Source organism: Ostrea edulis, chromosome 2, assembly GCF_947568905.1.
Source record: "Ostrea edulis chromosome 2, xbOstEdul1.1, whole genome shotgun sequence".
NCBI classification, from domain to species: Eukaryota; Metazoa; Mollusca; class Bivalvia; order Ostreida; family Ostreidae; genus Ostrea; species Ostrea edulis.
The window spans coordinates 75,428,723-75,443,219 of NC_079165.1; the positions used below are offsets into that span (position 1 = coordinate 75,428,723).

A 14,497-nucleotide genomic window follows, 5' to 3' on the forward strand; every position below is an offset into this window, starting at 1 on the left:
GTTTAATGAATAGAAATTAGGTGTGAAAGTTGTATGCCGGCATTGACAGACTCGCACGTCAAATAAGCCATTTACTAAAGTCGATAATTTCGTGTAATACGGAAGAAAATTTAATTTTTTGAAAATATGATTTTTTAAGACACAATACCAATATTTTAAAAATCACAGACAATTATGACACAACTTGGGACATAAAAGGGAGATTTTTGTTGAAAGTTTGTGACACTAACCATGTCCCAAAAAAATGGCTTCCAGAAAGGGATGAAATTGAACTTCCAGTGTTAATTAAATTAAGACAATTCAAGTCACAACAATAATTTTATTTATTTTATTGAACAAAATTATAATAAACAGGAAAATACCATAATCAATAGGAAAATAATTGATTTGCATGATATATACACAGTTTTAGTACCCTTGGGGATAAAATCATGTAAAACAAATAATGAGTCATATATAAATGTATAATAAAAGAAGAATGACATTAATTTGTGTTTGATCTGTTTGATATAATATATTTAGCATGTTTACAATAATGTCAGGGTTTTCCCAATTTGATCAAAATGTTGACAATTTTTCCCAATTTGAAAACCAGAGGACCTTTTTGAAAAATAAGTCACCACATATCATTCAGAGAGATAATGTCATTACTCACAGCATTCTCTGTATTTGATACCTTCTTAGTTACAGATAAATCAACATATTCAGATTAAATGCTGTAGGAAGCTAAAATACTTGATTTTTCTTTCTAAATTCAAGCTATCATAATCATGTCACTACAATCTCATACAATGGCGAATTTTAGCCTCGTCTTGACATAATAAATTAAACATTTTTCTGACATTCATGATTTGTGCATATCGGGAGGTCGCTTTGCAGATTTAAAAAAAACAAACATATCAAAGTTAAAATCCGAATTTGATCTAATCAACATTATCAATCACAATGTTAAATTCAACTCTAGAAATACTTAGTGATGTACCGATTGTCGCCGACTTTCGATTTTCGGTCGCTATAACTGAGACGATGTGAATAATCGATTGTCATTTTGAAAATCGCCGACGTCGGTATTTTTAAAAAAAAATTTGTTTGGTTGATAATACGAATATTCCTGCCGCGACTTATCTAAAATCAAAAATGGCTGACGAAGCTGAATCGTCCGATAAGATTGAATATTGTTTAATGTTTCTCTTGAGAATCTTTCACACACATGGAGACTAGGGCTGAAACGATTCAGGTACCTAACGGTTCGGTTCAATTTTCGATTCTTAGACCACAATTCGATTATTTTCGATTCAATTCAATAGTTGTCAAAAACTCTAATAAACAATAAAAAATACACAACTTTCATGTTTTTATTTCATTTTCCCCCTGAAAATCATCGTTTTCAACAACGGAATATGGTCTTTATTATATCACATGCTATAAAATATCCAAGAGCACTGGTAATTTATTTCTGTGAAACAAATTCTACATACAGCCGCAGTTCCGTTCTCTTTAAAACCAAAATGCTTCCATACAGGAGACCTTAGATTTGCCGGAGAGTTTTTAATCACGATTCCCGAGTTAGCGTCCGCCATTTTTGTTGTAATAAATTGTAAGGTAAAAAACCAAATCCGTGTTGAATTCTTTATTTCCAGGAAAAAATGTAAACATGAACTGAATCGAAATTTGAAGATGTTGAACCGAATGCCGTGAATCGCAGTTCGAGTGAACTGCGATTAATTGTTTCAGCCCTAATGGAAACGTCACCATTGCCGGTAAAGGCCTGCAAAACTTAGGCCTATGCTCGGCACTTATAGTCTTTGAACAGGGAGGGATCTTTATCGTGCCACACCTGTTGTGACACGGGGCCTCGGATTTTGCCTCTTACAACAAACAAGGGGTAATGAGGCTCTATTCTAACCCGGATCCCATAAGAATAACAAAAGTCGAGAGATCTATCCCTATCCCGGAAAAATAAAATTGAAAGTATGGGATTATTAACTTCAAATATATCTAATTATGATTTTGGACGCCTCCATATGAGTGAAAAATTCTCAAGAGAGACGTTAAACAAGATACAATCAATCTAATGATTTTGTTCTAAATAACTTAATATCTAGGGTAAAACATAAAGTAAATTTAATATATTTATGCCATAAATTTGAAATCATTAAAATTCGATTATTTATCAATTAATCAATCGAAAAGGTACAACCGATTAATCCGATCATCGATTAATTTTATTTTCCCAATTGCCCATCACTAGAAATACTATACAAACTTGTAATAATATGAGTATTAATATAGGAACATTATAACAAGGTCAATACGTGAAATGTCATAAAGAAAACAATTAATTTGGATAAATATTTTGCTAACTGAAGGTTCTAGCGAGCTCTAATGACTAGAGCGTGGGAAATAATGCGAGCTAAATTTAAACCTCTAACAAGGAAAAATTTTTGACGCCAATCCCAGAAGTCCCTTGTCAAAATTGGCTGAGATCTCGCAAAGTCACACCTTCGAATATGATTGTGAACTTACATGGATTATCATCCTAATCTTGTGGCCTCCTGGCTCCAAAATTCAGTGCAGCATTAGACGAAATCTTTAATGAATTGCAATGTTTATGAAAGGCAGACTAAGATGATGTGTGACCGTCATGTCTATGTTTTGACGTACGTCATAATAAGACTGAAAGTGGCGGATCTAAATACATACTTGTTATTAGTCATACTACCGGGACAATATTGAATATACGTAAACATTACGCATGCGTAATATGGTATCAAATCAACTGCAAACCACAAATCTGATTAAAATACTAAATTCTCAATAGGAATATATTATTCTAACAAGGAAAAAGGGAGACTAAATTAAATTGTTAAAATATGTGAGGGAGCACAGGTACTGAAGTATTGCTATTTAATAAATTACAAAAAATCGATGGAATTCGGTGGGATTGGAAAAAAAATTAAAATCTCAGGTTTTTGGGGGGTTAATTTTTCACGAGTAAAAACAATGAGTCCTTGAATCCATTTCCTTTTAACATGCCCGGTAATGCAAACCACAAGCCTCCCCCCCCCCCCCCAATGATAACCAACCATGCCACTTGCTATTAACAGTCTTCACGAAAACTCAGTGGTCCGAAGACTGAGGCCAGTGAATTTTAGGGTCGGGTCAGTGAAATTAAAAAATCAGGAAGTCCGATAGGCTTGTAGACTTTTTGTAAGTCACATTGAATATAATGTTGGATTTAGATATTTTAAACGTCTTATTTAGTTAAATTACCATCAAAATAAAAATGAATCAATAATAGCGCAAAAAGTGTTTTGACATCGTTTTAAAGTAAAGAACGATAACTATGTCTATAATTGTAATTGTCAAGATAACTTGTACGTTGATCACGTGAATATTCAACGAACAACTTATTGAAACAACAAAAATGACCGCGTTCTGTATCGCACTGCACACCGGTAACTGCTGCTTTATTGCATTGTCAAATTAAAATGAACTTCGTCAATTGCAGTTATCTCTGATTTTATGCAATTTCTATAGTTTATAGAATTAATCAATCGTTTACATTTGATGTTGGTAGAGAAGGCTACTTCCTAAGGTGCACTCGGGCTGTTTTCATGTTTGTGAAAAATACGTGAATTTGTTGTTTGCGGGTGAAGAAAGAGAGAAAATACTATGTACGGTGTTGTTTTTCTGGTATCGACAGAAAGGATGCCTTAGGGTGGATATGAATATGAGTAATAAGCATAGTTTCAGTAAATTAATTGTACAGTTTTACAATGCATTCCATAATGTATGTGATAAACATGTTGTAAAATAAAAAATTTGGGGGGGCCAGTAAATTTCACTGTGGGTCAGTAAATTCAGACAGTTCACTGGTCCGACTGGCCAGCAAGTTTTAAATGAAGACTGTATTAACGACTAAAAATCATTAATTAATTCTAGTTTTGTGAATTAATCTTAATTAATGATCAATGTATCTTCACAACAGTGGAGAGGGGCTTAAATATGTTGCAATTTTATTCAATAATTAAATATGTGAATACTGAAATATTTTATCATTGTGTTACAACTAGGATTATGTATATATTATGAAAATTATTCTAATTTTCTCTTTTAGAACATACCATTGCTACAACTTACAAGGGGATTATCATATGAATTTCATTTTTTTTTTAAATTAGATATGTGGGCATGGTGGTGGTGGGTGGGGTGTCCACTCATATACATGCCCAATAGTTGAATTTATCAATTTAATTTTAAATTATCATTATATTGAAATGCATATTTTATGTTCAAAGGCAGAGCTGTTTAAACAGTTTTACAAACTTAAAAAGTTTGGGCATTTTTATCATACAATATTAGTTACTGGGTCATTCTCAGATATTCAGCAACTATGTACGGTAACAGAACAAAGGGTTTTTATAAAAAGATAAAGAAGTAAAATACAATTGTTGTTGTCTTCATTTTATTCATTTATATTTCAGGAGATAGAGGAAATAGTTTCATCAGGATTAGATACAGTGTAGAGGGAAAAAGTAAATAAAATTGTCAGAAATCTGGTAGTTTTGAGGGCGCCATTTTTTTTTAGATTTCAGAGTAGGGCATTGTTTAATTTGTTTTCTCAGATTTAGTTAATATACTGAGCGATTGACCAGTTAAAATGTAATCAGTATTGATTAATAAAGAAACTGGTGTCAATATTAAAGCGAAAAAACCACAGTGAACTTGATTTTTGAAGCTTTAAAGTTTGGCATGTGGACGTTATGCAATCTGTCAAACGTACATCACAATATACGCACCGATCTTATTTGTCAATAAAGACAAACATCGCTTCTTTTCATTGTCAAATACATTAAATAGGTTATCTTTACACAACTAAGCTATTTCAACAACTGTATATCTTACAGTTACGGAAATTTTCAACTTCAAATATAACAGACGAAGTTTCGGTCACAAAGTAACGTCCGTGCGATTAGCCAATGGAGCGAATCTGAATCACATACACTTGTTACATCCGTGCGGTTTTGAAGAATAGACTCGCCCTGTGTTCAGCGTCAGCAGTTCTAGTCCACAATAAACAGAAATTGTTTCAAGATGGAGGTAGGTCGAATTCGGTCAATGTTGTTGTACATGGTAACGTCCATAACGGGAAAAATTTTCTAACATGCAACCATATTTCTATAATTTCTTGTTATGACATTGTTATTGAAAGAATAATTGGATGATGTCACATACTTTTATTTACAAATTATGAAATAATTTCAGACAGCGATACCTACACCAGCTGTACACAGTTCCGTGTTTGGACATTACACTTTTGACAATGAAGTTGACTAAAGCTCATCACGTCCATTAATGATTTTCCGTTCGATGAAATTAATCTTACCCAAGATTGTTGCAAACAATGTTATCAATTATCTAAAATTCATAGTGAATGTTCAAACCATTCTTTTCCATAGATAAAACATTATCAAATTAATTAATTTGAAGTCAAGTTGTGGATGTGACACTTGACACGGATATATAAAACGGTGTCGAAAAAGCATCTTGTATAATGATAGAAGCATTTGTGTATATGCCTGTATAATTACATATCTAAATACATAATGGAGATAATGATATTAGTTAACATTCAAGATATTGAAGAACGTTGTTTTTTTTCCTTCAGAATCTTGCCTACAGAAGTGGAAATTTATAGAAAATTTAAAAAAATTATTTAATAATAAAAAAAAAAAAGAGCATTGTGATGTATTTTTTCTCCACAACATTGTTCTGTATAACAAATGAATTGACAGAAAATTATGCTAGCCTAAAACATTTACACTTGGAGTTCTAATGAATGGCAAAAATAAGATTGCATATGGTGAAATGTATTCATTTTATTTACAAGTACATGGGCATGTATATGTTCAGTGCCCATTTTCATTTATTTCCAAAAACGTTTGTGTTATTTATCCTTGTGAGTGCATCAATGTTAATGAATTAAATTGAATAAAGTGTAGGTGCCTTTTGAGGCTGTTGCTATGTAAGGTATATCTTTGTTTCTTTTTTATCTTAGTGTACATTGTTGTGGATGATACCATCGATGAAATTGTCAACTGTCAATTGATAACGTCCATACTAACATATAGGTAAATAATCATTTATAGGTATTCTTCAGAAGCCTTCCTCCATGCAAAATCTCTTATTTTTTAATACTTTCAGAGATAACTTACATAAACTGTATTAAACCTTATCTTGCAATGAATAAAAAAAATGTACAGTTGCCAAATTCGTAGTAACGTCCACACCAAAATTTAACTTGATACCAAATCAGATACTAGTGAGAAATCTGTTTCAAAACACATTAGTATAATAGAGATGGTCATTTTCATTTTTATACATGTTTCAAACAACTTTAATAGGTAATTTTTTGACAAATAAATGATGTCCATGGATATGAAGTAATGTCCATAACATTTCCACAGGGTCCAAATAAATCAAAATATCTTGAAAGTATGAGCACAAACTATCTTTTCAGCTTCAAATCTTGTAAAAGCAATGACTGAACATTGGTTTTGTGAAAGAAAATATGCTAATTCTTCAACTTTACAAATTAAAATTTCAGTTCATAAAAGTTGCTGAATATCTGAGAATGACCCTACTTGAAAAGATTTAGAGTAGAAAAAAGGAAAGTAGAGGCAGTCTACTGCTGAGAGCATTTAGTTCAGAACAAGTCGTGCATCAATTAAGCAAGTCACAGTGAAGGCAGCAGAAATAAAATGTATATAGCATGAAAATATTTCAATCACTATCATGTATACGTGTTTTAATGATTTTTGATATAAAACCCTGGGACAAAATTCATGTAATGAGTATTTGGCAAATAGATATTGTTTAAATTAAACCTGATCAAAGCACATGTGCATACATGAAGCTGCGCTCGCATCAACGGTCACACTGCACCGTAAAACATATTAATTACCTCTTCTTTATCTCGAATATGAAAGTCTTCAAAGTTACCGCGACTCTTCGATTAAATCATCCAATGAAAACCACGGCTGAAAACGAGACTCGATTTCTGAATATTCTGCTTCTCGATCCCGATGAATCTTAAATTCTCTCTCTCTCTCTCTCTCTCTCTCTCTCTCTCTCTCTCCCTCTCTCTCAGCTCACCTGAACCAAAGGCTTAAAGCTGTATGACCCGATGTTCATATATTGTTTTTGTACATAATTACTTTAAAGCAGATTAATTACTTTATAAAGTTATTAACTTTCCCTTAATTACATGCTTGAAAACATCTGCATGTAAAAGAAAACAGTGCGAATATTATTTAGAAAGTAAATATAGTGGCTACATATATAAATCATCCCATAATAGACGTCTATAAATAGACCCACGCACGTCAGGGGAATCCCAACATGATGTATTAATTAACTCATACGCAACTCTCTAGTTTTAAGGCTGAAAGAGCGTAAAACAATGAATTACTAAGAGGTATTTGATATTTTTATTTCTATTAAACTTATGGTACGGTACTGTTATAACAAAATACACAGCTTTACACAGATAAGACCACCAATCTAATTAGATTGATAAGACCACCGATGATCTGAAAGTTTGAACTGATCACGTGACTGTCACTTGAAATGGCAGAGTGACGCGGTTATTTGTAAACATCGATTTAAAATCAAATTATTTGGGTTAAAACAGGTGAAATAATTTATGATATGTCGTAGAGTCTCATAACTACATACGTGCGATGATTTAATAGCGTTTTTATGAGATGGAAAAAAATATTGTAATTCGGACCATATACAGCTTTAAGTGAATATATGTGATCAAAACTTTCCGTTGTATGTCGTTGGCGTAAACTCTTTTCCAGATCCACAAACATGCAAACTTGGCATAAATCATCCATGGGTGAAAGGTATTCAGGTTTGTTCAAATGAGGGACAACGCCTTTCTCCAAGGGGAGATAGTAGCAAAATATCAAAAATACACTGACAAATTTAAAAAAAAAATCCGAAGAATAGCAGGCCAATTTCAGTCAACTTGGTACAAATCATCTTTGGGTGCAGGGGATCCAAGTTTGATCAAATGAAGGGCCATGCCCCCTTGAAAGGGAAGATAGTCACAAAATGAAAATTAAATAGGGTGGAGTCGTTTAAAATGTTCTTCTCAAGAAACAATGGGCCAGACAAGTTCAAATTTACATGGAAGCATCCTGATATATAGGAAACATCTTTTCAAATCCTCGTATAATTAAGGGCCAGTGGGTCAGAAAAGTTAGGATTTACATGACAGCTTCCTGACACGGTGCAGATTCAAGTTTTTTAAAAGCATGGCCCCCGAGGTAGGGTAGGATCACAATAGGGAATCAAAGTTTTACATGCGAATATATAGGGGAAATCTTGAAGAATCTTATCAAAAACCACTGGGCCGATAAAAAAGTTCGAATTTACATGGCAGCTTTCTGACATAGTGCAGATAAATTTAAGTTCGTAAAAATCATGGCCCCTAGGGATAGGATGGGACCACAACAGAGGATCAAAGTTTTACAGGCGAATATATAGGGAGAAACTAAAATATGGACCAATGTGACCCAGGTGAGCGATGTGGCCCATACTGGGCTTGTTAATTGGCCAGCATGCGCACATGTAACATCTCGCGTGCACGACTTATTATCAAATGATCAATTTCGGATAAAAATTCAAGCAGCTACTTAGGGCGAGGTAAAGCTTCCGTAATTTTATGTCATCCGATATCAGTTTTCATGTAAAAATTTTCAAGTGACATTCAAAGACTGCACATTTTTAAAACAAACAATAGGAAGGGTGTATATAATACTTCGTCACTTGAGCTTCATGTTCATGTGTTGTGCTAATAATCAGAGTTGATTGTCATAAATATTCCTACCTCCATGCTCAAATTATATACTGTTGTTAACGCAACACTTGGTGGGTCTACAGGGGGTTACGAGGGTTGCAACCTTTGTTTTTTGGGTTGTTTTTTTTTTTGGTCTTATTTTTTTTAATGTTCATTTTCCTTCTCTCCGTTTTGGGGTCATCAACCCCTTCTCACTTCTTTGGCAGAAACTGGTACAAACTTGGATCGCAACCCATCCATTCCCTAAAATTTCCTGATCCATGCATGCACTTCTGTAACATGTATATGTGGAAATATTGAACCCTAGCAATCTTTTATACGACTTAATTTCTCATCATTTAACTTTTAGATATGTCCCCCAAGCCTTTGCTGAATAATTCACATTCATCTTGGGAATATTTAAATTACATTGAATAGCCCACATATAAATACGAGTATACAGTTACACAGACCAGCTTTGGGAGTTTGTTCATCAAATGATAGTGAAGAATTTCAAAAGAATTATTTTTCTTCCATTATTTTCTTAAATTCTTAAATCATGGGGTAGAACGGGGATCTCTCTCTCTCTCTCTCTCTCTCTCTCTCTCATTTACATATGTTCAGTTCCTCAGTTCAACCTTACATTCAATACTACTACAGAATAGGGGACAGTCATCCAATACCTCTTACTTTGTATATGAAAACCAAACCTGCATGTTAAAATACCGGAAAAGGAACATTGTCAAAACGAAGGGGACGGCCTGTTTGGATATTGGTTTTAAGATTTTCATTTTCGCGAGTTCTACTACATAGGGAATGATTCAATAACATGCTAATTAATCAAAGGTCAAAATACCAGTTGAGTTTTTAAAACTTTCGGTTAATTAAACGTGAAGCTCGTGGGCGCGGCCACACATATGACCACGCACCAAAATTTACAAAACTCATAATTCGTGTGTATGAAATTTTAAAACTCATTACTGCATAAACATCTAATATGTCATTTGGAAATTTATCATAGGGTCCAAAGTCCTATATGTACTTTAGGAATATTCATTACAAAACTCCATGCTTGTTCATTTATGCAATTGACAATTACAATTTTCATCATAATCATGCAAATATTTTTTTTGTCTTCTTGATCTCCAGAAGTAATGAAAAAGTTTTTCGAAGACATAATGTATTTTCAATATACATCTGTAGATGGATGGAAACTTTACCGAATGAAAATACTTTGAGTAATTTAGGAGATATTGCCAGTAAAACAAGTCCATTCCCTCAGTTTAGATTAGTATTTTTTCGAGTTCGGCCCATTCCGACAAGGTTTATGAATATATGTTCTTAATTTATTTCAAATAATATTATATATTCTAATAGCCCCTGTGTCATAGATATGCGGAAACTTTACCGAATGAAAATATTTAAAGTACTAGCGGAGATATTGCGAATTTTGTTTGTGTCACTACCTCCATTCGGCTTTTACAACTTGCCCATTTTTCATACTGCTGTGTGAGTTATTTATAATATATAATGATAAAGACTTTATTTATCCAGGATGACATATTTAGCGATAACGCTAGTGTTCAATATGTTCCTGCATATAACATACATACAGACAACTATTAGTAATATAAACACAGATTTAAAGAAGTAGAATACATATAATCTTAAGAAATAATTATGAATGTAAGATAAATAGGAACAAAATGGAGCTTAAAAAGTATGGTGTCGGTGATAATCTCTAAGATAATTTCTCTTAAAACACATAACACTTGTTGAGTTTCTTATATTTTCACTCAAGGCATTCAACATTGTGCTCCCTGAAATGCTGAAAGATCTTCTAAAATATTCTGTTTTTGCTCTGGGAATATACAATATATTTGAGTTAGAATTTCTCCCTGATTACAGAGGGCGCGCAGCACATTGCGGTCCTAGCCTAGTACTCGAGTGCAAGCATCGGGTACTAGACCAAATGTGGGTCCTCAAATGATGTTGCCATATAGAGAAGAGTTAGAATTTACTTTTTAGCTCACCTGAGCCGAAGTCTCAAGTGAGCTTTTCTGGCCTGAAGGTTATAAAACTTTTCTGAGCACGTTTTCATACTCAAACTCAAATCGTACTCATACTCCAATGTGAAGATTATAAAACTTGTATAAAATTATTCTCATACTCAAATGGAGTACAGTGGAGCCTCGTTAATCCGGACACTTTGGTTCCCAGCAAAATCGTCCGGATAAATGAAGCGTCCGGATAATTGAATCGCATATTTTCTATCTTTACATAAGTAACCAATATATGCCTACTTTATTGATGCATAATGAATTAAACACATTCTATCATTGCATGTATTTGACAATTTGCATTAGTAAATGAATTATGATGATGTTAACATGTACATGTATTTCAAAACACTAAAATTTAATACGTGTTCAGTGCATTTGCCTGTGTTTATATTGTACATATATATGAGCCCTACAAATAAATATACAAAAATGTGTGCCGTATGCACTAAAACAAATAATGAAGCACTTTATTTAACTATAAGTAAATGAATCATTAGTAACTAACATAATCATTTACACTTTAAACATTTCATCACACTTTCACTTCTTAAAGAGGCCGGTAATTTCCATCTGTCACGATTCACGGGTTCGGCGGTCTGTTAAAACAATCTTCATCGTCCAAAGTTGATATAAGAATTTCGTGATTATCATGTCAGTTGACAACATTCTTTAGCTAAAATTCCATCTGCCAGAGTTTATATTTCTTATTCTATAATTATCCAAGACAATATCGGGAGAACACAAATCATTTAAGCTCGTAATATCAAGACCTACTACTGCTTTGATCTAGCTACGCGCACCTATTATTTTCATGATGCGATAATAACGGAACAAAACTCGGGTGAAACTAACATTACGGGTACATACAAAATTTAATTGTCATTGTCCTTAAAATGGTAATTTTCTCACTTCTACCCAGAGTTTAAAAATTTGAAAGCAATAAAGCTCTACAACATCGTAAGAAGAATCAATCGTACACAGGTACATTCTACATGCGTGACATTGTAAACGTTAAAAACTTACTACGTATACGTGTGCATGAACATACATATATATTTCAAGCCAATCAACAGTATAAAATCCAGAATCTAGAAGTATAATCTACACTCTTTAGATTTGCATAAGCCGATAATCAATTTACGAATCAGTACAACTGATATGTGTAGCACATTTAGCAGTTAACAAAATTATCATTACAGCATGATGTTTAATTTATTAATACTATTAGGCTATTGACCAAGAGTATAAAATAATATGCTACAGATTTATATACAAAATTCAACACTACACGCAATAAAGATCTTATGTGCGAAAATTGGCAATACAATGTCTCGATCGGCACGTGCTATCTAATTGACATCATAACACACCACCTAGTTATAGGGAGGTGTTGACAGGGTACAGGTAATCGCTTCAATTAGACAGTTTGGCTTGTTTTCTTTATAATTTACGCCTTGCTAAAATTGTCCGACACAGACCTCCCCTAAACAAAATTACCGTCCGGATTAGTAAAAAGTGACCGTCCGGATCCGGAACGCGAATTTCCGGATAAGTGATGCAAAATAACGTATAAAAATTCCGTTCCCGAGAAAAATCGTCCGGAAGGTGAAGCGTCCGGATTACCGAGGCTCCACTGTACATATATGTTCAAGATTTTTCGAGTATGTTTGGAAGCGTACTCAGAGTTGTACTCAAAATAAACATGGTTGGGTTTGAGTATGCATATGTTAAAAGTTTTAAAACCTCCAGGCCTGAACAAAATTTGTCTGTTGTCTGTCGTCTTCAGTGTAAACTTTTCACATTTTCATCTTCTTCTCCAGAACTACTGGGCCAATTTCAACCAAACTTGGCACAAAGGATCCTTTCAAAGGGGAGATAATAACAAAAATGCAAAAATAGGGTGGGACCCATTTAAAAATCGCCTCAAGAACCACTGAGCCAGAGGAACTGAAATTTTCATGAAAGCTTCCTGACATAGTGCAGATTCAAATTTGATAAAATCATGACCCCTGGGGTAGGATGGGGTCACAATAGGGGATCAAAGTTTAACATACAGATATATAGGGAAAACCTTTAAAAATCTTCTTCCCAAGAATCACTGGGCCAGGAAAGTTTACATTTACAAGAAAGCTTCCTAACATAGTGTAGATTCAAGTTTGTTAAATCATGCCCCCCCCCTCCTTTTAGGGTAGGGTGGGGCCACAAAAGGGGATCAAAGTTTTACATACCAATATATAGTAAAAAATCATTAAAATTCTTCTCAAGAACCATTGGGCCTAAGAAGTTTACATTTACATGAAAGCTTCTTGACATAGTGCAGATTCAACTTTGTAAAAATCATGGCCCCCGGGGGTAGGTTGGGGCCATAGCAGGGATCAAAGTTTTACATGCAAATATATTTGGAAAATCTTTAAGATATGGTCCAAGGTGACTTGGGTGAGCAATATGGCCTAGGGCCTTTTGTTTTTATTGTAATTATTTGCCAGTTAAGGAATAACTTAAAAAATAGTATAATTGAACAATAATATTTTAGTCACTGATTACATTTATAATACATGTTTATATCTGTCACTTGTTTGATTTTCTCACAAGCAATGTATGGTCATGATGTAACAAAGTACAATGTATGTGCAATGTAAATATTAACTAGTCATTGTCTTCTTTAGATAAGATAGTATATAAGCAATTCTTCATTATTAATTTTTATCAATATTTTTGACAACCAAACCACAATAAGATATGCCTGAAAACATGTGCAACCAACGCATATACATGTACACTATCAACCTATCATTTCACACTGGACAAAATTACTTGTTGCTACCAGGTGTCAACTGGGTCCAGATCACATTCCATACAAAAAACTTGGATTACTTTAAAAAATTCAAATTTTCTGTTTCAAGGGATATTCTATCCCATTTGTATACATCATTTTGATCTTAGACCACAACTCAATATATGGTCTGGGTGTACAAAAGTAGATATAGAAAATGTTCAGTTATTTGCTGCAAGAACAGTTACAGGTCTTACAATAATTGCTGAGCTAGAAATTCACTATACTTAGAAACAGGTTGGGAACCTTTGTAAGAACAGAAGAGAATATACAAAATGATTAACAATGCAGTACCTATTAACCTATAAATCATAGCACTTGATATAAGAAGTAATGCTTCAGGATATTCTACTTGAAATTCCTCAAATTAGTGATTGCCAAAATGTTGGTTAGAATTTTCAATAAATCTTCTATTCCTGATACTGTAGAGCACACTCTGTGTTAAAACAAGGGAAGCAACGTCCGTTAAAACTTTTAAATGTATGTAAAACTATCAATAAAAATATGTTCAATTCATTTCATGTTTCTAAAGTACACAAAATTATATGCAATTTGTCTTCCTTATACATACTACACAAAATTTTTCATTCCAAGAAAAAGAAGAAGAGAGATTGTATAACAAGATATTGGTAAAATTTCGTATTCAAGGAAACAATATTTATATAGGAGAAAATGCCTACCGAGTGCGCTTATTATCCTTTTTGTACTCAACAATTTTGGGAGCCAAAAACATCTTGAAATTTCAAAGAT

The 14,497-nt window shown here is 33.3% G+C and overlaps 1 protein-coding gene across 2 annotated transcripts in view; it reads right to left on the reverse strand.

The window, feature by feature from the left end:
- The window catches only part of LOC125680436 (chromosome-associated kinesin KIF4-like), a 65,789-nt gene extending 58,748 nt beyond the window's left edge, over positions 1 to 7,041 (reverse strand). For both annotated transcript variants that reach the window (XM_048920032.2, XM_048920031.2), the window contains exon 1: positions 6,968 to 7,041. The gene's annotated coding sequence lies outside the window, so the exon portion shown is untranslated. The remainder of the gene's footprint in view (positions 1 to 6,967) is intronic.
- Between the last annotated feature and the right edge of the window lie 7,456 nt (positions 7,042 to 14,497).